The 26,016-nt window shown below is 41.0% G+C and overlaps 1 protein-coding gene across 2 annotated transcripts in view; it reads right to left on the bottom strand.

Annotated features, from left to right (window-relative positions):
• myt1lb (myelin transcription factor 1-like, b) overlaps window positions 1–3,782 on the bottom strand; it is a 117,443-nt gene extending 113,661 nt beyond the window's left edge. For both annotated transcript variants that reach the window (XM_052580598.1, XM_052580599.1), the window contains exons 1-2: window positions 3,638–3,782; window positions 3,125–3,366 (exon numbers count right to left, since the gene is read on the bottom strand). The gene's annotated coding sequence lies outside the window, so the exon portion shown is untranslated. The remainder of the gene's footprint in view (window positions 1–3,124; window positions 3,367–3,637) is intronic.
• Between the last annotated feature and the right edge of the window lie 22,234 nt (window positions 3,783–26,016).

The following is a 26,016-nucleotide window of genomic DNA, read 5'->3' as shown; positions in this document are numbered from 1 at the left end:
TCCAAATGACGTCCCTTTCCATCATCTGCTGGCGTAGAGTCACAAAGCTTTCAGACACAATTCTCACAGTGCTATAAAGAAGAGCCTAACATGGGGATGCACTGAAAGCTTCCTCTCTTAAAGCAGTGCTCCACTAAGCCTGGTCAGAGGAAGCTTGATCCCTCCAAGAAAAGCAGCGGTAATCCTCCCCCTCTTCCACTGAACGTGATGCCACACAGCGATGACTAACCGGCGGTGGCTCTAGTGCAGGCAGTGAGTCTCACTCCGACTGATGTGCTGTCACAAGCCTGCAGAGCACATAGCTCATGCAAACCCCTGTGTTTCTGACACGCCTGACTGTCGGGCGATCAGGCGAGCAGCCCAGCAAGATGAATGCCCGTGGGTGCGTGTTGTGCCAGTAGGTGAGTGCTGGTGTTAATCTCCCATCTACTTCACACTCCACACTCTCCTATACAGCCCTACACCAAAGTCAAGATTAATTTTAAACTGGCCGAGCTATTCAGATATAGATCGTGGTTTAATATTGATTATGATGGGGAATCAATGAATGGTTGAACGTCATGCATAGAAATCGTGATCGCAATTACTGATGTGGCTTTCATGCATAATGAACATCAGCCATTTCACCCTCAGCAGTTCTCTGCACAATTAAAGTAAACACAAGTCTTCTTCACACTATATACAAAACAACATACAAAACTGACATACCATGTTCTGGTCATTGATACATCATGCCTTAGTTATCGAATGTTATTCAGCATTTCCATAAACACAAATAATTGAAAATATGCTCCTTTCAATATTGCAATAAATAACCAAATCTGTAAAACAGATTAAGCATGTCCATTCTAACTACAGAGTTCTCATGAATTGATTAATTAGTAAATAATAATGCCACAGCCACATGAAGCCATAGCTTTCCCAATCCAATCTTTTTCCCCTTGTCTCAAGAAATATCTGCATACACAAGAATCCATGAAACCGATACAAACATATGTAGTATACATACCAGACCAGTATATGGCGCTGTAATTTTGCCACAGTAATACACTAAAAACAGAGAAGAAGACTTGGACTATCCTCATAAACCTATACAAACAATCATGGAACAATACATTTATCAATCTGTGTTAATGTTAGTTAATAAAAAATAGTTTGTTCGTGTTTTTGTTGCTGTTACATTTGTTAGTGCACTGTAAAAAATAATCCATAAAATATACGGTAAAAAAAAAAAACGGCTACTGTGGTTGCCAGAATTATACCGTAAAAAAATACGGTAACACTGTTTAAAGGTTTTACCTTAAATTTACAGTTGAATACCGTAAAAAATAAGGTAACATTTTAGGTTAAAAGTCTTTACCTTTACAGTTTAATACCGTAATTTATCTGACATAATATTAATATACCAACTTACTGAAGTACTGAATTATTTTTTGTACCTTTGTAATACACTGGTAACCACCAAAAGCAGGTGGTGATGAGACGAGGCCTAAGAATCACAGATTAAAGTTTACCAATTTAAACAAAAGCAATAATACATGAGCAGCCGTGTGATATTGATGTATATCAGCATGACAGTGTTCTGAAATACAGTATTAAAGTTAAATATAAATTATAAAATATAAAGTTATAAATTTACCCAAAATCACAATATCACAAGTTTGGTATTAGCAGATGGCATACATTGTCCTTAGATCATTAAGACCAAACAAAGTGCACTCTGTCTCAGAACCAGACTACAGTACAGTGCTGGATTGAGTTACATCATGCAACGTAAAAGATCATTTGCTACACATCGCTTAGCAGACAACTGAAGGAAAGGCTTCTGATTTGCAGTTTCTTGATCAACGAGTTTATGCTCATGTTACTTTAGAGGTTGTTTGTTGACATATGAGTAAGATAAAGAATTACAAATATGAAAAGCAAATGTGTCACTCAAAATATATGAGCTGGTATAGGGAATGCTCAGTGATACAAATCTATCTGATATTCAATGAGGAAAATTTGTATAAACAAATATGACCACTACATAAGAAACCCACTTTCTTATAAAGACACGCTCATGCATTCTTCCTTGAAAACAGCTCATTTCACCTGTCTGCAAGCCTTTGAACAGCAAGTCCAACCCAGCAACTTTTGTGCAGTGCCATTTCACACAACAAACCAAGCCCACAGAAGCTTCTGGAGAACAAGCCCACCAGCTTGTGAATTGCGAGACATGTTTACCTCTCACAACATCCACATTAGCATGCACGACTCTTTGAGCTGCATGCTAACTCAAAGTATATGGCTGCTTGCTGTACAACACTAATGCAGTAGTAGTTCTTGATACAGAACAAATGACTTTGCATTAGGGAAAAATTATTTAAAAAGAATCATTTTAAAAAGTATAGTAGCATTACAGAAAACTAAACTATAATCTTCTGAACAACTGAACTTCAATCATTCAATATGCTCATTTAATCATCCCACCATAATTTAATTAAAAAAAAAGAAAAGAAAAAGAGTTGTATTTTGGTCTTGCTTTGCATTTAAGATGTTAAGTCTTGTTACTTATCAATAACAATTACTACAAAATAAAATAAAAAATCATAATAATCTATCTATCTATCTATCTATCTATCTATCTATATATATATATATATATATATATATATATATATATATATATATATATATATATATATATATATATATATATATATGGGGGGGGGGGTCCTGAAATTTTTTTATATTCTTCAGAAAACAAGAATTAAGAACTTAAGCAGTTTTCCTTCTCAATTAAATGCATCTTGATTTAAGAATGTTAATTTATACTGGAAAACAAGACAAAAATACTGAGCAATCTTTTTTCTTATTACATTGTAAAAACATTTTATTTATTTTTATTTATTTATGTATTTATTTGTGTGAAAAATGTTAATCTACTGTTTCAGATATTAAAGTAACTGTTTAATATGACTACATTACCTTATAGGTCACTGTCGCTATAAGCTCGTTTATAATAGTCTGGTAACAACTGCACTACACCAACTAATAAACACGCGCTGTACAAACTCAACTCTTCAATCAGAGCGATGTCTGCAAAGCAATCCAGCCAGAAATAAAATCATGAGTGACCCACCAGTCTAGAAATGTGGTCTTCGCTCAAACTTTCCAATCGCTGCTGATGGTATTTTCCAGCCTCCTTCCCTTTGCGCACTTGTTCTCCTGTTCACTCGCGCTGGGAAGTTCCTCTCGCCTCTCGTATGCTAATCATTCTTCACGAGTACAGGGAAGACAGAGGACGAGGAGAGATGCGGAGACAGCCGGAGAAGGGAGAGAGCAGATAACGGTGGAAGGCAGGCAACCAATGGGCCTGGAGCTCTGAGACAGAGAGAGAGAGAGAGAGAGAGAGAGAGAGAGAGAGAGAGAGAGACCAAGGAATGGGGGAAGCACCAATGAGGCGGAGCAAAAGGATGCGAGGACGCGGCTGCCATAAAGAAAGAAAGAAAGAAAGAAAGAAAGAAAGAAAGAAAGAAAGAAAGAAAGAAAGAAAGAAAGAAAGAAAGAAAGAAAGAAAGAAAGAAAGAAAGAAAGAAAGAAAGAAAGAAAGAACAACTGTACGTTAGTCAGAGCCGAAATGCAAGGCGCTTACCCTCAGCTCAGCGCCCAGACCTCCACCCATCCCGGTGCCACAGGCGCGTTTGCCTTCTCTGTATCATGGACTAAATTTGCTCTAGCTCCCTTCCTTGCTCTGTGTGTGGCATGTTTGCAGCATCACTGCTTCCCATAGGCCTTGCCTTCTGAGTGTGTGAGTGTGTGTGCTTTATTTGGGCTAGTATCACGTCCATCATTTGCCTGCAGAAGAGAGCGGGGCTCGCTGGACTCATTAATGTCGTGAGGGCTGTGAGCGCTGGCAGAGCACCAGCAGCGTGGAGCGCTGAGATAACGGGCTTAAGAAGCAGCCAACCTCCCCTGCTCCGGCAGATAGATCTGTCTCCTCCCAGACAAAAGCGATGCTATCCATACATCCGCGCCACGCACATCCATACAGTCCATGTGGTGGGCTGGTAAGTCATATCCCAGCTAGCAAAAAAAAATATATATATAAATATATATATATTGATAACGTTCTCTGAACATTCACAATGTGCAATTTTCAAAATCTTTTAATAGTGTTATATGTTTTAATATAATGTTCTCTGAATGGTTTAAAACAAGTACCTAGTCCAAATAACTTTTCAAAAAAAAATAAAATAAATAATAATAATAATAATAAAAATACCTTACTTTAATTGTGTAAGTAATATTTTTTGCGCAAAAGTTTTAGTAAGTTTATTTTGTGGCTAGGACAGTATTTTAAGACAGGGCGCGAGGTGGGAGGTCGACTCGAACTCGATCTAAGGACACATTAAATTGATCAAAAAATTTTAATACTTTCTATTGTAACAAAAAACTGATATTTAAAATAAACGCTACTCATTTAAACTTTCTAGTCAACAAGGAATCCTGGAGAAAAAAAGTATCGGTTTCCACAAAAATATTAAGTATGCAGCACCACTGTTTTCAAGATTGCAAATAATGAGAAATGTTACTTGTGCACCAAATCAGCATATTTTAATGGTTTCTGAAGATCATGTGACACTGAAGACTGGAGTAATAATGCTAAAAAATCGATATTTAGGCTACAAGAATACTATTTTTACTGTTATTACTGTTTATTTATTTGTTTATTCATTTATATCAACTACAGTAAGTGCAGTGTTGGTGAGCAGAAAATACTTCTCTCTCAATTTTTTTTTTTTTTTTTTATTCTTTCAGAACTTACATTTTATTAAAAAATGAACTATTTTACTTAATATTTGAGCTTTCTTTGTATTACAGGCTTACAAGATCAATTTTGTCTGCTTCTTTTGGAATCAGTTGCTGCACTGAGCTTCTTGTGTGTGTCTACAGTAGAATGTTCCAAATCACTCAGAGATTCCATTTCTGCATTTGTTTCAGTTTCAATTCTGAGGCTAAATTGCCATTCTATTGTCAGCTCAATTGTCATTTGATTTAAGTTATTATGCGTTTCATTGATTACTGCTTTATATGCTATTATTCAACTGAAGAATTATTTTTTTCTTCTGACAATCCAGTTTATCTTAATCCACTGATGCTGAAAAGGAAAAAAAAAAAATTATATGAGATTAGAAGGTGATTAGAAAACATGATATCCGTGAACACATGACATCAAGTAACTGACAGGGAAGTGATTAAAGATAAAGTGCTTGGTTTTGCGTGAGATGGAGTGATTGTGCGTGGATGTGATCACTGGGCTGTTCATCATCCTGACACTGAGTTGTGTGGTAACTGTGAAAGACGCATGCAGGAGCTCTGCGTCAGCCAAAAATGTCAAAACATTTATATTATTATTATTAATAATATTATTAATATTTTGAAATAAAAATATAAAATTAGCCCCTTGGAGTAAGATGGGCCACCATAACTGCCACAGAATGCTTTCAGTCACATGTTGTTATTCTTTTTTTAAGTTAGCACTTGTAATTAATGGGGTTAGTATTTCCACGAATTTCACATGCATTTCAGACATTTAATTTAAACCTATAGTGAGTTCACCCATTCCATTTAAATTCATAGTGTTGCTTTTAATTGACATATCTTCAATTAAAATATGGTCTGTTAAATATATAAATATTCATAAAAGTCATAGAATAAATTTCACTTTTAAAATCAGTCTCTTTTACTGGGATTCTGCCCTGTCTGTCATTTAATTATTCACCTGAATTGTCAAAATAGCATTTTAAATAGAATAGTATTTTACATTAATGACAGTTCATATATATAAATATGAATACGAATAACATAATTTATATATTCTGTGAAGGTTTGCCCAGGGGATTGTCTTGGGCATGGCCTCTTTGAATAATTTAGCATTTTGTAAAATAAACAACTAAATTAGCAAATCACTCATATCTGAGTGATTCCATGTATTATTCAATTTCAATGATTGCATCACTTTTAATTTCATTGTTTAATGATGATGAAAATAATAATAATAATAATAATAATAATAATAATAATAATAATAATAATAATAATATCTGACTACCATGGCATGTTCTTTTAATATGTTCTAAGAATGCTTTAATAATTATCTCTATATATTCTTCTCTATATTTTGCATTGTCAGTCCACACTGACGCCAGATGTTCCTGATTGCTCATGGAGTGGACAGCGCCTGGTGCTGAAAGCTTCAACCTCAGAGCTGTGATGCTAATGGGCAAGACAGTGAGAGGAGGAGCTCTGGGTAAAGGAACATCAGCCCACATTCACCGATATTATGCTGAAAAATAGCTGAAACACAACTGGAAGTGGAGGCTGTTTGAGAAATACAGCAGATGACTGTAAATAGGTTGTGTTTTGAAGCAGTGGGGCATTCTGGCTTTTGATATGAGGAGGCTGTACAGCTACAGCACAGGAACAGCTTAGGAACTAGGTCAGGTTTTAGAGCCCGCCACAAAACAGACAGCGAGCAAAAATAGACATTTAGTTCACATGACTTTCGTGACGCTTACAGCTGAAATCAAATATGACTGCTAAAGATTAGTGAATTGAACGTTACCGGATTCAGAACGTAAAATTACCATAGCAAAGACGATTAAATGACTTCATGCTCACAGAAAGTAGGAAATGCAAAGTACTGAAATAACAAGCAGTTCATTTCAAGACTGGCAATCAGAAAACCTGAATAAATCGCATTATTAAAGAGGGCGGCGAGCGTTCGACTGAGCATCCTATTGTGGGTTTGAATGAATAATGCACATGTATTAAAATTCCTATATGCTTTTTGTCCAAAGCATGGCTGATTTGATACAGAGTAGGAGTTTTATGCATACCAAGAATGAGAATCACCCAATCAGAAACGGTGTTTCAGTACAGTGAAATGAAGACCCTGTTTAGCCCTCTTGCTAATCGCTGTTGGATGCTGGTGTAATAAAGCATGCAGACTGTTCTAAAGCACAGCGACTACAGTCAGCTCACCAGAATAAACATCTGTGCTAATAATGTTTCACACTCCTACTCGTCCAACCCTCTAAACACACACACACAACCTCTCTGACTCTCTCCTTTGCTGCCTCCATACCCATGGCATATGACCTTCTGTTAAATAGATAAAGAATGCGCTTATCAGTCATGCAAATGAGGCTGAATTCATTTTGCACAACAGATGGTCTCATAGATAATGATGATGGAGGAGAGAAAATTAAATGTCTCTTGTGCGGTGGTCATGGCAACGGAGCCCAGAGTAATATCAATAACAAGCGCGGCGCATAATAAGGTTGTCAGTCCTGCGAATCAAAGTCTCTCAAAGCTGGGGAAACCCTCGCAAGTTTACCACCGGCCCTTCTGATGCTTCTCTTTTAGACAAAACAGACGCCATCTACCCTGATGCTGCTTCTAAATATGGAAATTGTTGTTTTGCAAGAAACGTCTATGTTGGTTGGATAAATGATAATGTCTTGGGTCAAGCATTCAAAGTAATTGTGCATTTAATGTGGAACTATATGCTAAATGTTTTAAATTAAAATACAATCCCCATTAAAAGGTAATAGGCTATGTTTGAGAGAATGCAAATATTTTACTTGACTAAAATCAATCAGTGGGCAGTTTAGATATTTATTATTTTGGTTTTCATTCCTTAACACACAAAAATCAATTAATATCATATCATTAATGCAGCTCACTCTTAAAAGATACAAATTTGACATCACTTACCTTCAACACCTGCCCCCTATTCATTTTTCACAGATTTTAATCAGATTTTTATCTGTCTAACAGTAAATTCTTTGTTGGTAAAAACTTGGTAAAATACTGCGTTCTGTGTGTGTTTGTGTGGAAACATTGCTCATTATGGCATTCACAACCCATTTTAATATCCTAATATGAGTGGGGGGGGGGGGGTGCTTTTAATGAAGAGAAAATAATGCAGAATCTGTCTTTATTTTAGGCAAATTACTGCACATTGTGATACTGAAGGTTTTGTTTTTATTTAGTTTTAGTTTTTGTTTTTTTACAATAATGTGCACTCATTACTGACTGATTTAAAAAAATATTAAATATATAATTACTAAATAAATGAAACAACTATTAATAACATACAGCACCAATACCAAATTAACTAATTATTATACCAAATAAACTCATAATGATGAATTTACTGACTGTTAATTCATGACTAATGCTAGTCTAATTTAGCTAGTGAATAATCAGCTCATTTAGGTTCATTAGCTAATAGCAGAAGTGTAGTTAATACCAATATAATTATATAGAAAACTAAGGGTAACTTGTAACTTACTTTCGTAGCTTTTTTTAAGGTGTTGCTTATGTGGTGTTTGGTAGAGCACATTTTCCTTCTTCTCTTTTTGTTTTTAGCTTTCTCTTCCACCTGAAAATTTTAAGGACCTCAGCTTTGAGGCAGATGAAATATCTGTGCCAATAATTTCCCCAAACCATTCTTCATTCCCCTCAGTTTTTCCTCTCAGAAATAGAATTAATGCAATAAGCAAAGCCCTGCTGCCCCCTACCTGCTCATGCTCTTCCTGTTGTGTCCAGTCCTCAGAGCACTTCCTGTGAGATGAGTCAGCGGTTTGATGGAGTGACGCATGTGTCTGCCAGTCTGGCTGCTTGCGTTAGTTCAGCGCTGGCCCCTAACCTCCGCTCAACCACACCATTAGACGAAGGGAGGAAGAACTGATTTACTGTGAGATGTAGAAGAATGGTAATGACAGTCAGGGATGAGGAGATACAAATGATTTAGTAAGTGACGAGAGTAAGACTGAAGAATAGTACAGATATAAACTACACAAAGACACACTGGAGGAAAAGACAAGGAAGATTAAAAGAAATATGCTAAATATGAACTTTGAGAAAAACAGAAAAGAGTCAACAATCCTAGTGAGAACAACAATCCTAGTATTCACAGGTTTTGAGGTAAAACTTGTCATTGATGTATTGTTTTTATATTTATACCTCATATTTATTACATTGGATATTACTTTAAAATTGATTCGATTTTGCATTAACAGAGCTTCATTTAAGTAGCATTACAGTGTTTAGTATTCTGACATTATTATTTCATTTTTTTATGATACAAAATTTCAAGTTCAAGTTGGCCACAATTATTGGCACCCAGTTATAGCAACGTCCTTTTCCCAAGATAATAGCTCTGAGTTTTCTTCTATAATGCCTGGAGAGTTTGTAGAACACCTGATAAGAGATCAGAGACCATTCCTTCATCCAAGATCTCTCCAGATCCTTCAGATTCACAGCTCCATGTTGGTGCTTCTCGTCATCAGTTCACCCCACTCATTTCTTATAGGGTTCAGGTCAGAGGAATGGGACGGCCATGGCAGAAGCTTCATTGTGTGCTCAGTGACACATTTTGGTGTCCATTTTGATGTTTGTTTTGGATTATTGTTATGATGGAAGATCCACCTATGGCTCATTATAAGATGCCATGCATCTGAGCAAGACATCCAGGACCTCTGGCAGAAAAAAAAACAGGACCACAACATTAAAGGTTCAGCAGTATATTTAACCGTGGACATGTTTTTTTTTTTAATCCCTTGTTTGTTCTAAATCTATCTGATGAGTTTGCTGCCACAAAGCTATTTTTTATGTTTCATCTAACCATAGAAACCAGTTCCAATGAAGTTCCAGTCGTGTCTGAATATGCTGGGGTTTGCTTTTGGATGAGTGATGAGAAGATTCCCCAAGATTCAACTACTCTCTGCTATTCTCCAGCTTTGATCCTTGGAGAGTCCATGGCCACTCAAATTAACCTCCTCAGCATGCATTTGGATGATACAGACACGTCCTCTTCCAGGCAGATTTGTAACATAGTTGATTAGAACCTCTTAATTATTGGGAATTTCAATGCTTTAGCTCTTCTCTTTTTTTACAGCCACTTTCTATTTTGAGAAGCTCAATGATCTAGTTCTGCACATCAGAACTATATTCTGTGTATGAATCTTAGTCAGAGAGAATGATTTATGTACAATAAACAGATGCAGTTATATACAGTACATACTACATTCCTGTGATAGAACATGGTCTCTCTTTCTCTCTCTCTCTCTCTCTCTCTCTCTATTTCTTTCCTTCCTAGAGCCGGCAATTATGTTCCATATAACAATAGCGGGCGAGCTGAGAATGCTGGTAAATGACAGAGCGTGTGAGATGTGTGAGAAACAGCATCTCCCGGATGGCCATCATGAAGGCTTCTGTGTCCTACTTTAACTGCTCCTGTAAATAATACATTTTCTCTTCGATTGAGGGAAAAATAAAGAGAGGGATAAATACCCATAATGCAGTGCCCCCTGATGTGTCTGCCAGCACAGATGAGAGGATGTGCTCTGACTAGAACCATACAACCAATGCTGAATTACAGCTGCATATACATTATGGCATCTATATAAAAAGAAGGGCGGAAATTGAGGCAAAAAATTAGATATAATGAATGAAAGGGGAAGAAGGGCATTTTGATATAAAACAACCACATATGTATTTGTTACTCTTGCAGTTTCCTTGTTAGATTCCCCCACCCCCTTTCCCAGATCTCTCTCTTTAAGTCACTGATTAGTAGGATGGCCAACATTCTGCCTACCAAATACAGGACAGGGTATTCATTTATTTGTTTGTTTGTTTTGAATTTAACAATTTTAAAATTAATGTTTTTCAATTTCACCGCACTGGTTGTGCTGTGCTTGTCATTTATTGTGTGCAACCAGTGCAGACATCACAATAGACACAATAATAAAAAAATATTATTATTATTATTATTATTATTATTATTATTTCATTTTCAACAATTTTCTTTTTTTTTTTACATACTATTTATATCATCTGACAAACTCAACGTTGCATTGTGCTTTAAAAAACATAGTACATGTGCGTTTCTGGATGTGGTCGTTACCTGGCGTAAAGTGATTGTCATGTTCTCATGGCAAGATAATGACCATCTCAAAGGGGCAAGGCCGGAGCTTTCTGGAGTGGAAAATTCGGCTTCGCTGCTCCCTTCCAGGATTGTAACAATGCCTGAATCAGATCTGGAAATGACGGCTAAGCATCCAAGGGCTGATGTAGATCTCCACCATGTCCCGAGCCCACAAGGTTGGCAGATCGATTCTTCAGGGTGGCCCTTGCTGGTTCTCAGCACCTTCTAGAAAGATGGCAGTCACACTGAAACAGTTTCAGAGGCTCCTGGGGCATATGGCAGCTACAGCGGCAGTCACGCCGCTGGGGCTGCTTCATATGACACCACTTCAACACTGGCTGAATGGCCGAGCCCTGAGGTGGATGTGGCTATGCAGCACTCACCGGGTACAAGTCACACCAGCCTACCACCAAAGCCTTCACCCTATAGTCAGGCCTTGCGCTTTTCTGTACAAGATTGCCCTTGGAACAGGTCTCCAGGCATGCTGTGGTTTACACGGATGCCTCCACATACAACATGCACACAATGTCGGGGGTTTGGATGGCCCCCTAAATTGCACTGGCACATCAACTGCCTAGAGTTGTTAGCAGTATGCCTTGCCTTGAACTGTCTCAGAGGGCTTTAACGAGGCAAGCACGCACTAGTCCTCACAGATAACACTGCAACCACTGTGTACATCAACCGACAATGTGGTCTATGCTCCCGTTGCATATTGCATCTCACCCGCCACCTCCTCTTCTACAGTCAGAAGCATCTGAGTTCACTTTGTGCCATTCATACTCTGGATCTGCAAAACCATATGGCCGACAAGGAGCAGGTCATGCTTGTGGCATCTTACTGGCCCACTAGGGCCTGGTTCTTGGAACTAATGCTACTAGGATTGTTCCTTTGGCTTTCAAAAATTTATTAAAACAATTAATTTATACAATTTTACTAAGATATGCTTTTATGTTTTTAAAAGTTATTTTATGGAAATGGAGTCTGGGTCGCACATCAGGAATTTACTGCTGTTACTAACAACTTACATTGGATTCGAAGAACGGCTGCTCTGGTTCGCCCTGTATTGGAATGCAGGGTCAGCGCAGAATTTTTTTATCCCTATTGTCGATATAAACTAGGGGATTTCGGCATTGCTTGGCTGTTCTTGCTGCTGTTGTCTTGCCGGGAGGATTTGTGTAGGGGAATACCGTCGTCGACTTCCATTGGGTCGACTCATTATCTTCATCTTCATCCTGCCTGTGTTCTGAGGAGGTGGTAAACAGGATCAGAAGTATCAAAGGAGTAGTTCTGGGGACGCTGTCCAATTTGTAGTGAGTGACTGAATGATGTGGTTTGCTGAGTTAGGTTATTTGCCTTATTGTCTGTTGCCCCCTGGAACAGTTGATATAAAACCCGCTTGGCTCCTGATATTTATTTAACATGTACTGAGCTGGGGATTATTCGTCGACCTCGATATGTTCATCATGGTTTTCGCACGGAAACTACCATCACTACACCAGAATCTATACCTACTATATGGTTCATTCTGGATTTTATGTTTATTACTGAAAATTCAGGCTCTTACCATTAGACAGCTATATGACAATTTTGAGGCTATGTTATGCAATGTTGAATCTCCATATCATCTGCTCATTGCAGTGATGTATGGACCACCAAAATCAAAAAGTGACTTCTTAAAAGATTTCTCAGAATTTATATCTGATATAGTCACAAGAAGTGAAAACCTCTTGATTGTTGGTGATTTTAATATACATCTGTGTTGTCCTTCAAAGCCTCTTGTAAAAGAGTTTGTACATCTTATTAACTCTTTTAATCGTATGCAGTCGACATCTGGCCATACTCACAAATTAGGAAACAAACTTGATCTTGTGCTATCCTCAGGCTTCTCCATCAAAGACATTGATGTAAAAGACTCTGGTTTTTCAGATTATTGGCCTGTTGTGTTTGATAGTGATATTACTCCTTGCAGTTCTGTATATCAACCTTCTACTTTTCTTGCTCGCCTCTTAAATTCATCTACTTCTTTGTATTTTAAGGAGCTGTTTTCAGTTTCTGCAGCAGATAGTACTACTCTGGCATCACAAGTCTTGGACGTGGAGGACACAGTTTCCAATTTTAATGCTTCCTGTTTGGAAGTTTTAAACACTCTAGCTCCTCTTTAAGTTAAGAAAACCAAACAAAATAAGCAGCCCTGGCTAAATGATGACATCAAAGCTTTAATAAAAATTTGTAGAAGGTCAGAAAGAAATTGGAAATGGGATAAATTGCAAATTTCCTAACAACTTTTGCAAGCTAGGCTGTCCCAATATCAGGAAGCAGTTTCTTTATCAAGAGCTAATTATTTTTACAGTTTGATTGCAAAAAAAAAATGTCATTTTCCAAAGTCCCTGTTTTCCACTTTAAATTCTGTGTTAAATTCTCCAACTGTATCCAGTTTACTTCCAAGTATAGTGCTGTGTGAGAAGTTTTGTTTCTTCTTCATAGACAAGATTGTTGGTATTCAGTCCTTGATTGTATCACTTTTACCCAAAAGCTGTCATAATTTACAGATTACTAAATCTAGCCTGTCAGTTTTTCAGCCTATTTCCCATTCTGGAGTACCCTAACTTTGTTGGGGTAATTTTGTTTGCGTTGTGAGCAGTTGCAGCTTGTTTGTGTATTTCCTTGTGTTGCCAGTATTTGCAGTATGTTTGCTGTCAAACTGATGAAGATGTTTTCTTAATTTGCTGGTGCAAATTTTTTATTTGAATGTGTTTTGTGAAGTTGAGCTCTCTCGGCCACCATGCCTCGCCCCTATTTTGAAATCTTTATCCCACACATACATACACAACCATGGCAACGACGATTGCTGAAACAAACGAAGATGACACACAAGCATAAAAAAAAAATTCCAACATGGATAAGTTGTGTGAAACAACGCAAAATCAACATTACTCACCTTTCAAAAAGAAACAAAGAAACCTCAGCTTCCGATTCGAGCCCTTCCCAATCCTTGAGTTTCTCTCCACCGCTGGAAAGCTGCTCCAATATTTACGCGGGTCCTACCTTTTGCCTGATTGTAAACACTCTTTTTTATCCGCCATCTCTTTCAATCTGTAGTCGATCTGCTAATATTCAAATTTTGAATAAAAGTGTCAGCTAAATTACTGAAATGCATGTAATATGCGTCCTGTGAACTCAAGCGCTCTCTTCTCGCTATCAGGACAAGAAACGCCCCCTTACCGCTGATTTTATACAAGTGTGTTTTGGGACTCAGTCAGACACTGCGGTCAAAAGAGCTACAGACTGAAATGGAACTGAAGGAGGGAACGTAGACGTCACGTCCAGTTGCCACAGTTACTGTACCACTACTGAGCGGCAGGTTCCCGGCTCAGGTCCTTAGCAAAAACTGGTCTGCACTGCACCTGTTGCTTTTTTTTTGCTCACCCTGTGATCAGCGGCAGCTGGATGCAATCATCGCATGCCAATGTGCTTTGGCTTGTTTAGTTACACTTGAAGTGAATTTGTCTCTCTAAAGAAGATCCCAAGATCCCGTAGCCAGATTAGAAAGAAAATGAAAATAAAAAGGCTATAAGGATTTTTTTTTTTTTTTTTTTAACAAAAGCAAAAGTGAGGGGGGAAAATCCTCATTGCAATTAAAAAGGCTTATAATTGATGTGTATGAATTTATTGTTTCAGCTTACTAAAATAATGCAGTGAATAAAAAATGACATCTTTCTCAATACAAAATGTGTAACACCTGATATGAAACCTGTGACGGCTGGTGAAAGACAGTCCGGAAACAAATGCGAGTTAACAGGATTTAATGAGATGAAGACAAGTAGAACAATGACACACAAAGACGATGGGACGATAACACTCCAGGGAGACGGTGGTTGGTGAGAAATCCAGCCGGAAGTGGAGTGTAGGTGGGAAGTCCGGGTCTTGGTGGCGTGAGGAAGCAGGAGAGAGTGGCACAGGAACTGCGGGGAATAGAGCCGAAGGTAAGTGTCCATGGCTGAGTGATCGTGCGGAGAGTGGATGAGGTTCTAGGGAAAAACACAGACATCCAAACGCAAACTAACACTAAAGCCAGACGGGGGTAACACAACGACATGAAACAACGATCTCACAAACACAAGACGTGAGACAAACCATTATATAGGAGATGAGTAATGAGTGGCAGCTGTTGCTGATACAATTAACGGAGACGCCCACAACTAATCAGTGCAGACGCAGAACACACAGAATTCACCACAAAGTGTAAACAACCCGAGATCACGGTTTACCAACCGTGACAGTACCCCCCCCTCTAAGAACTCCTCCTGGAGTTCCCAGAAGGGCCTACCTGCTGATTGAATTCATCAATAAGGGAGTGATCCAATATGTCCCTAGCAGGTACCCAACTCCTCTCCTCCGGACCGTAACCTTCCCAGTCCACCAGATACTGGAATCCTCGTCCCCTCCGTCTCGAGTCCAGAATACGATTAACCGAATATGCAGGTTCCCCTTCTACGAGACGCGGCGGCGGGGGAACCGGAGTAAGCGGATTAATACGTGCATAAAACACGGGTTTAATTTTGGACACATGAAAGGCGGGGTGTATCCTCTTGTACGCAGGAGGTAGTTTGAGGCGGACTGTCACCGGACTAATGATCTTGGTGATAGTGAACGGGCCGATAAATTTGGGAGCTAATTTGTTAGAAACGGATCGCAATGGAATGTTACTGGTAGAAAGCCACACTTTTTGACCCACGACGTAGATGGGAGGCTTTGACCGGTGGCGATCGGCCTTGGCCTTAGTGCGCTCCCTCACCCGGAGCAGAGTCTCACGGGCTCTGGTCCAGGTGCGGTGGCACCTCTGGACAAACGTGTGAGTGGAGGGGACCGTGACTTCAGATTCAAGACTGGGAAATGCTGGTGGCTGGTACCCTACACTACACTGGAATGGAGAGAGGCCCGTAGCTGACACTGGCAACGAATTGTGGGCGTACTCCACCATAGAGAGTTGTTGACTCCAGGAAGAAGGATTCTTGGAGACCAAAAATCTCAACGTCCTCTCTAAATCTTGGTTGGCTCGCTCAGACTGTCCGTTGCTTTGGGGATGATAACCCGACGACAAGCTAACTGACGCTTCTAATAACTTGCAAAATTCTCTCCAAAATTTGGATATAAACTGGGATCCCCTGTCTGAGACAACGTCTACCGGAAGGCCATGAAGCCGAAAGACGTGAACTAACACAGTAACCGCTGTCTCCTTGGCTGTCGGTAATTTGGGCAAGGGAATGAAATTTGCCGCCTTCGAGAACCGGTCCACTACAGTCAAAATGACTGTCATGCCATTAGAGGGCGGGAGGGCGGTAACAAAATCTAGAGCGATATGTGACCAGGGTCTCGAAGGGACAGACAGCGGTTGAAGGAGCCCATCAGGAGGTCGGTTAGATGACTTACCACTTGCACACACTGAGCAAGCCAAAACAAAATCGCGGACGTCGCGAGCCATACGTGGCCACCAGAATCGTTGTCTAACCAACCCATTAGTTCTACTTACCCTGGATGACAAGCCATGTTGGAACAATGACCCCACCGGACAACTTCGGACCTTAACTCCTCCGGCACAAATAAGCGGTTCGGTGGGCAACCAGACGGAGGCGTTACCCCTTCTAAGGCCGTCTTGACCTTCGATTCGACCTCCCATACGAGTGCTGAGTAAAACTAATCTCTCAGGCAAAATACACTCAGGAGTAACGGGACGGGCGGAGGGATCAAAAAGACGTGACAAAGAATCGGGTTTAACGTTCTTGGAACCTGGGCGGAACGATAGGGTAAAATCAAAACGACCGAAAAAAAGTGCCCACCGAGCCTGCCTGGAATTGAGTCTTTTAGCAGTTCTAATGTATTCTAAATTCTTATGATCGGTCCAAACAATAAAGGGAACCCCTGAACCCTCTAACCAGTGGCGCCACTCCTCCAACGCTAATTTGACCGCCAACAACTCTCTATTGCCAATGTCATAATTACGTTCGGCAGGAGATAATCGATGAGAGAAAAACGCGCAAGGGTGGACCTTATCGTCTGAAGCAGCACGTTGGGACAACACTGCTCCTACCCCCACCTCTAATGCGTCGACCTCCACCACGAACTGCCATGTGGGATCAGGAGCGACAAGGATGGGAGCCGAAACAAAGCGGCTCTTTAGGTTGGAAAACGCAGTTTCAGCTGCGTCAGACCACCTGAACGGAGTACTGGGGGAGGTCAAGGCTGTCAGAGGTGAGGCTAGTTGGCTGTAATTACGAATAAAACGCCGATAGAAATTGGCGAACCCCAGAAACCGCTGTAGGGCCTTACGGGAATCTGGAGATGGCCAATCTATCACAGCCTTTACCTTGTCAGGGTCCATTCGTATTCCCTCAGACGACGATAAACCCTAGGAAGGGGACCGACTGTGCATGGAATACGCACTTCTCCGCCTTGACAAAAAGCCCATTCTCTAGTAACCTCTGGAGCACTCGTCTGACATGTTGGACATGTTCCTGGAGAGATGAAGAAAAAATCAGTATGTCATCCAGGTAAACATATATAAACTGATCTACCATATCTCTCAACACGTCATTCACGAGTGCTTGGAAAACCCCGGGCGAGTTGGAAAGCCCGAACGACATAACCAAATATTCAAAATGCCCTCTAGGGGTATTAAAGGCAGTTTTCCATTCATCCCCCTTCCTGATGCGGACCAAATGGTAAGCGTTACGTAAATCCTCCCTGCCGGTCGCGGCCCGGCCGAAAACTCTCTTCATCTCTTCAGATAGGAGGTGGAACGAGGCACAGCACGGATGTTGATTCTCCCACACCGCCGTTCCCCATAAGGCAGCCTTGCCTGATAATAGTGTGAGCGTGAACGCTACCTTGGATTCTTCTGCGGCGAAAGTGCGGGGCTGCAGGGCAAAATGCATAGAGCACTTGTTAAGAAATGTTCTGCAATAAGTTGGCTCACCAGCGTAATTCTCCGGTGCCGGAAGTCGCGGCTCAGGCCGGAAGTGGTCCTGGGGAATCCCCGGGGGAACGGTCGGCGCAGGCGGGGCGATGGGCGCAGTGGGAGACGTGAGCTGATGGATCTGCTGGGTGAGCTCGGACACCTGTGCCACCAGCGCTTGGACAGCGCGTCCGGTGTTCGAGATGCTCTCCTGCTGCTGATCCATTCTCTTGACGCTATGGTGCATGAAATCGGTGAGGGTGTTGGTGCTCGCTGCTTCCATGTTGGGTGAGATCGTTCTGTGACGGCTGGTGAAAGACAGTCCGGAAACAAATGCGAGTTAACAGGATTTAATGAGATGAAGACAAGTAGAACAATGACACACAAAGACGATGGGACGATAACACTCCAGGGAGACGGTGGTTGGTGAGAAATCCAGCCGGAAGTGGAGTGTAGGTGGGAAGTCCGGGTCTTGGGGGCGTGAGGCAGCAGGAGAGAGTGGCACAGGAACTGCGGGGAATAGAGCCGAAGGTAAGTGTCCGTGGCTGAGTGATCGTGCGGAGAGTGGATGAGGTTCTAGGGAAAAACACAGACATCCAAACGCAAACTAACACTAAAGCCAGACGGGGGTAACACAACGACATGAAACAACGATCTCACAAACACAAGACGTGAGACAAACCATTATATAGGAGATGAGTAATGAGTGGCAGCTGTTGCTGATACAATTAACGGAGACGCCCACAACTAATCAGTGCAGACGCAGAACACACAGAATTCACCACAAAGTGTAAACAACCCGAGATCACGGATTACCAACCGTGACAAAACCATAATTAAAGACATGAGATAAAGCAGTCCAGCAATATAGAATTTACATAAAACACCATGAGAAAAAAGACATTTACTATTAATTGTAAGACAAAGATATAAGAAAATCCTTCATTCACACACACACACACACACACACACGTATATATATATATATATATATATATAAATATATATAAAAACACCAAAATACTTCTACAAAAGTTACCAAACTATGATAAACAGAAACGAACAACAAGACACTTCAAAATATGAAAACAACAACAAAAAAAACATAAATTCCAATTAAGAAAGACAAGAAAAGAAAAGCAAGCTGTTGGCAGGTGAGTCTCCTCTCTCCTCCCTCACCCCGTCATGCTCTGCTTCAGCATCCTTAATAGCGTCGTTCACCAATGAGTACAATGTGTCGCAGGTGTACAACGACGCACAGGTGCACGGGGCGGACCTAGCAATTAAACTCAGACGCAGAAAAAGAAAGAAAAATCAGGACATTGTACATAAGAAACTCACAAGGTACGTTACTCCCCACGATACACTCCCACACTTAAAAGAACGAGGTTCTGAGTACAGTATTAGCAAATAGGAGTTACACCAACCCAGACATAAAAATTTCATTTATACGTTTACCTAGCCCCGGGAAAGGGCATCTGCCACAGCATTTTCACTTCCTTTCTTGTGATGAATCACAAGAAAATAACATTAAGCCATTAACGCCCAACGCATCAAACGCTGGTTATGGTTGTACATTTTATTTAAAAAAAAAACAGCGGATTGTTATCCGTGTACCTCAAGCTTGAACGGACGAGCTAGGTTAGGAGCAGACAACACCGGGGCACTACAAAGGAGAGACTTTGCACAAAAAAGCACTTTGACATTCATCAGTCCAAATAAAAGCAACCTTAGGACTGCACATCTTTGTTAAAGGAGTGACCACAGACGAGAAATTCTTACAGAAACACCTGTAATAGCCAGCCATCCCTAAGAATCTGCGCAACTCTCGCCTCGTAGTGGGTACAGGTTAGTCAAGAATAGCAGTTACTTTTGCGTCTACTGGACGTACCTGTCCATTTCCAACCTGTTTTCCTAGATAGGTAACAGAGGCTTTTGCAAAATAGCATTTCATTAAATTTAACGTAAAGGAGGTGGCTGTCAATCGACTAAAAACATTGTGCAAGGTAGAAATGTGCTCAATCCACATAGAATAATAAATAACTACGTCATCAAGATAAATGTTACAGTTTGGCACCTCACCCAAAACCATAGACATTAATCTTTGAAAGGTTGCCGGTGCGTTTTGTAGCCCGAATGCCATCCGCGTATACTGAAAGAAGAAATCGGGAGTCACAAAGGGAGAAATGTCAGAAGCACGTTCAGTCAATGGCACCTGCCAATAGCCTTTTAAAAGGTCTAGTTTAGTAATGTACCGAGCAGTGCCAAGATTATCAATAGAGTCCTCTATACGAGGCAACGGAAATGCATCAGGTACAGTAACAGAATTCACTTTGCGAAAATCAGTACAAAAACGGAATGAACCGTCAGCTTTAGGTACCAAAATGCATGGTGAACTCCAAGGGCTATTACTCTTTTTGGCAAAACCATTCTGGACCAGATAATTCACTTCACATTTCATGATTTCCCTCTTACCTACGGGACAGCGATACGCATGCTGTTTTATTGGAACTGCGTTACCCACTTCAATATCATGCTGGATGACAGAAGATCCAGACGGAACATCACTAAACAGGTTAGGATAACTCTCTACTAAGTCAATCACATCCTGATGCTGGTCGCTAGATAAATAAGATAAATGAGATGGTAAAACTCTTAAAATCTCAGAATTCTTTAAGTGGCCACCATTTAACATTTCTGTGGACATTTTCAACCCATCATCTACATCCTCAGCATCCATTGTAGGACAGCAACGAAACTCGCTCCACGTTTGACACCGTCGGTTTCTCACATTCAGACACGTTACTCCCCTCAGTTTTCTCAGTTCGGGCCTTATATAATTTCAACATATTCACATGACACAAACGTTTGTTCCGTCGTCATTCCGTTGTATGAACTATATAATCAGTGTCACTCAGTTTACTCTTAATCAAATAAGGACCTGCAAAACGTGCAGCTAGTGCAGAACCAGGTGAAGGGAGCAACACCAATACTCTTTCTCCAGGCTCAAACTTCCGCACCACCGCCTGCTTGTCGAAACGTTTCATTTTCTTTTAAGAGAGAGAAAGAGCTTCTATTGCGACAGCACAAGCCTTGTGTAACCGTTCACGAGTACGAGAAACAAAATCGAGGACATTACGTTTCTCAGTTGAACCGGTAACAAAAAAAATTGTCTTTCAGTACTTTTAAAGGACCCCGTACATTATGCCCAACGACCAATTCAGACGGACTAAAACCAAGGGGACTCCATCATCCCACTCATTCCCTGCCTCCAGGCAATATTTTCGCAGACTAGATTTCAGTGTCTAATGCCACCGCTCCAGAGCCCCCTGCGATTCTGGATGATAGGCACTGGAGGTGACATGTGACACGGTTTTCAACACATTTCGGAATATTTTAGACAAAAAAATTGTAACTCAGGACATTGAACGGGTAAGCCTCGCCAGACGGGGTTAAAAGATGTGAGAGTAGCTGAGAGTAGTTTTTTTTTTTTTTTTTTTTTTTTGCAGGATTTGGCGAGAGGACGAGACTCGTAGCGTCGGACGGTTAAGCCTCGCCTACCGTCAAATGGAAAGGTAAGTTGCGTGGCCGAGAGACTGTTACCGACGTCCGAAGGGAGCACACACATCGAACAGGTAAGCCTCGCCGACCGTAGAGTGGAAACGTAAAGCAAGTCTGTCCAGGAGGCTCTCGCCAGCGTCCGAAGGGAGCACACACATCGAACGGGTAAGCCTCGCTGACCATAGAAAAGGAAAAGGTAAGGTTGTCTAACCGGGAGGCTCTCGCCGGCGTCCGAAGGGAGCACACGCATCGAACGGGTAAGCCTCTCCGGATGGCGGACAGAAAAGGTAACGATAGGTGGCCAGGAGGCTCTTGCCAGCGTCCGGCGGGGACAAAACTGGGTGAGCCTCGCAGGCCGTAGGATGGAAAAGGTAAGTTTGTGTGGTCGTTAGGCTGTCGTCAGTGTTTTAAGGGAGTTTGCTACTCCCGGCAAGAGATGGGTTAGCCTTGGCGACCATAGGAAGGAAGGAGAGTTTATTTGTGTGGTTGGTACTTGCAGCATTTGAATAGCTTGCTTGTAGGTTTGTAACCTAAACCACGCGGTAAGGTCGTGGTTGGCTGGCCAGGAGGCTGTCGCCAGCGTCCGATGGGAGCACTCGCATCGGACGGGTAAGCCTCACTGGCCGAGGGTGGAAAAGGTCAGGTTGTCTAGCTGGGAGGCTCGGACCGACGTCCGATAGGAGCTTAGCTTATTTATTATAGAAATCTACTCGTCGGTATTCAATAAGGATGTGTCGCTGGGGTTTTTTATTTTTTTATTTTATTATTATTTTTTTTAATTATGGCCGATGAGGGTTTGGTGGGCTTTCTTTATGTGAAACTGGTGTCTTCTGATGTAGCTTTGGTATGCTTCTGAGGACCATCTTCCTAGAGTTTGGATCTGTTGGTTGGAGAGGCCTTTTTGTGCAGCTGAAGTTGCTGCCCCGATGCGAAATGAATGGGTGGAGAAATTGTTCGCTGGGATGCCTGATAATTGCAGGACACATTTGAGGTGTTTTTGGAACCAGAAACGAGTGACTGGTTTTTTGGACTCATTGGTGAATAGGGGTTCGTGTGGGGACTTTGCCTGGGAATTTCTAAGGTGTAAAAAAGCGAGGATGGATTGGTAAGGCTGGATTGGGGAGGGGAGATTGAAAATGTATATGAAATGGCCTTTGTTGGTTTGGTCTTTTTTGCTTTGTTTGATTAAATAAGCGATTGTTTCGTCATCTAGTATGGTTAGGTCTGACACCTGTAAGGGAAACAGGTCAATTTAGCTCAAAGGGAATCATTTAAGATTTTAAAGGGAATTTGAACAGAATCACTGTTTCACGGCTGTTCACGGAGACGCGCCTGCGATTCAGTGAACGAGCCGTTTAACATCAAATCTGCGCTGGATACTAATATCCAAACTATAGTAAAACAATATCAATTAGCACAGTAACAAGATCGGCAGTTTAAGACATTAACTTGTAAGCACAAAACACAAGATACTTCTCTTTTCAATATGAATAAGGCTTTATTAGATAAATCTAAGACATGTAAACTAATCTAACACATAAACGCACGCACACACACATTCACACAAGTTGCAGGAAGGTCGAAAGTTAGGGAAAGATGAGTTTAAGAGAATGGAAATATGTAATCCCAAGTTTACAGCAATACGTTAAATTGCATAGACATGAACAACCATCAATCACGTAATTAGCCTTTGCATTGAGTTCCTCAATGTGACTAAAATTATATTAGATACACCAGTACAACAAATATCTGGGGATACGTTGCCTTAGTTTCCTGTGAAAGGGACTCCCGTTGAAAGGGGTATCCCGGTGTCGCTGATTGGCTGGAAGTTCAGTAGTGAAGTGACGTCTTGGGAAGCCCGTGGTTGTTGGGCGTTGGCTGACAGTGCAGAGTCGTGTGCGCTGGTCGAAGTTGAACGGGCATCCGAGGTCAGGCGTTGGAGACTCGACGTTACAAAACTTAACTCAGAACACGAAACTCTCAAACGGAAAAGAAAAGAAATAAAGTTTGACGAGACTAGGTTGTGTTCCTTCTCATAGTAGCAGCAGTAGGCAGGCACGCTGGAACCGCGCTCAAAGAACAATGACGACTAACCGCATGGCTAGATGCTTATAGCTAAAGCTAGGTAGCAAAGCTACAAGCTAAAAGCTAAGAGCAGGCATGACTGATAGCAGCAGCTAGACTAGAACTAAAAGCCGACTAAAAGCCGACATGGCTAATAGCAGCAGGCAGACTAAAAGCAAGGCATGACTAAAAGCCAAATTACATCGTGTCCAAAGTATTTAAAACTTCCTGTTGGCCACCCCTCAAATGTTGCCTTGACCAATCAGATATGTTCTTGAGTCTTGGGTATCATAAATCATTTGTTTATCTTACCAAGCATGTGGTTCTTGCCTCACAGGGTCTAATTTTGGACATGATTCCTATAACATGATTATGATATATTTTACAAATAAATGATTGTCAGGGCAATATCAAGCAAGAAAATTCAATCACACACATATCAAACACGACTATGTACCCTTCAGCTATACCATAGTCATTTAAAGAAAACATACACGATAAGTGATTATAACATGATAGTCAAATGTGTGGGTTACACGTAAATGAATATGGAGTTAAGCAATAGAATGATTCATTCATAAGTCTTTTTTGAGTTCATTCTGGTCCATATATAATGTATAAAAAGGGTTTCTTTGCCATTCTCTGGCAAAGGACTTTTCTGTGAAGACAAAGGTTTAAAGCCCTTCCCCCTTAGGAATTTCAGTCTGGTTTCACTGGCTGGGGGGGGAAGTCAATGCAAGTATTTAACTTGATCTCCTGGGTTTACATGTGATGTCCAGCGTTGCATTCCAATCACGAACAATAAATTTGACAATCTCTTCTTTGAATTAAAATTGTCAATAATTGTTCTATTGGTGTTAATGTTGAAAGCTGTTGTGTGAACAAGTTGGTTGGTTGGTTATCTTGTTTGGTTCCTGTGGCACTAGAACTGATTTATGACTTCCTGAGGAATTCAGCTCATGTTTCAATGCACACAGCTCTGATAGACTCTTTGATTTGTCTGATTTGACTCATTTCTGCTACATATATCCCCCTTTCGATCGGCGAGGTGTTTAGGTGAAGACATCGTCGATCGCTGGAGAAACAAAGGCAGAAGAAGCAGACAAACACAGCAAACAGCAAGACAACACCTACATGACAGTTACTGTACTGGTGCAGGCATCAGGTTATTTAGGTACACGTGGTTAAGTTCAATTAGTCAATGTAGTTTAGCACATTGAGGATAGTTTAGATGGTCTTGGAAATTGTTTTTATTTTGATTCATCAATCAAATTTGTGGTTAACTTTGTTTGGTTCTTCTAGGTTGTCTTACTTTACATGTTTACCATTAGTTTTCTAGTAATTTCATTTTCAATTCAATGGATTGACCTATCATGCATGGAGCTCTCTGGCTTCCATTCAGTTTAGAGTGGCTGGCGGATATTAGGTGTTGCGAGTCAATCCTAATATCAGACCTTCAACCCTCGCAGGGTGTCTAGGCATTTCACCTACTCAGGAAAGAGGGGAAGGAGAAGGATAGGTAAAAGAAGAACAAAACAAAACAAGGCTGCTGTGGGTTTTCCTAGCATGTGTTACAACTACTATTGAGCTAGGATGTCAGGTGCAGCTAGTGTGTCGTGAACCTTAACTTAGTGTCAGGTGTTCTACCTATTGTGAGGATGGCTGCACGTTTCTTCATGGTGGGTATGTGTAACTTTGTTACGCTAAAAGTTGGATATTCTACCTGTGGGAAGAATATGTTTGTTGACTGTGTTATCAGTAGATGTGTTTACCTCTGGGTGTAGGTAATGTTGTGTATTACTGGTGTAGTGCATGTGTGGTCAGATCTGTTCAAGTCTGTGTTGTCTCCCCCTTTTTCTAGCATGTCACTGAAGACTGGCTCTCTGCATCTTTGGCTTGGATGAGGGCGTGTCCATGGTCTAATGAGGGGTCAGTCCAGCAAGGCAGGAAGTTCTTTAGCACGCCGTCGGAGGCAGTTTGGCATGGCTGTGTGAAGCTGAGTTGCAAAACTTGTCTCCTATGTTGCATTCTTCTTGTGATGCCTTCTGGCTGTAGCAGACTTTCTGACCTTCTGTGCTCTGGTGGTTGCTGTTGCACAGACAGGGAATGTGGTACTTGGAGTTGGAGTTCATTTGACAGTTTGTTAGTGACTGAGGTGATGTCCTTTAGTACCTCAGATTTTTCATCAACAGTTGGCCGTGAAAGACTTGTTCATTCTGGGTTGTTGTTGAACAGGTGCTTGTCATCTCTGATGCGGTGCACCAGGTGATCACCGGCCTTCCGTTCTGTCGCTGGTCACAGCGAGCATGACTCAACTTTGTGGTCACCTGCATGTAAATTGTCTTGAAGGAACTCTCTTAGTTGTTCCATGACTTGTTCCGTGTCTTCTAATGGTAAGCGGTTATGTTCTTGTGAGTACTCAGCACTGTGCATGTCTGAGTGGTGCTGAGGTGGGTTT

The sequence above is a fragment of the Carassius gibelio genome, chromosome B17 (assembly GCF_023724105.1).
Source record: "Carassius gibelio isolate Cgi1373 ecotype wild population from Czech Republic chromosome B17, carGib1.2-hapl.c, whole genome shotgun sequence".
Classification (NCBI taxonomy): domain Eukaryota; kingdom Metazoa; phylum Chordata; class Actinopteri; order Cypriniformes; family Cyprinidae; genus Carassius; species Carassius gibelio.
Note: the sequence above shows the minus strand (reverse complement) of the source record. Positions and strands in the feature narration are given on the sequence as shown.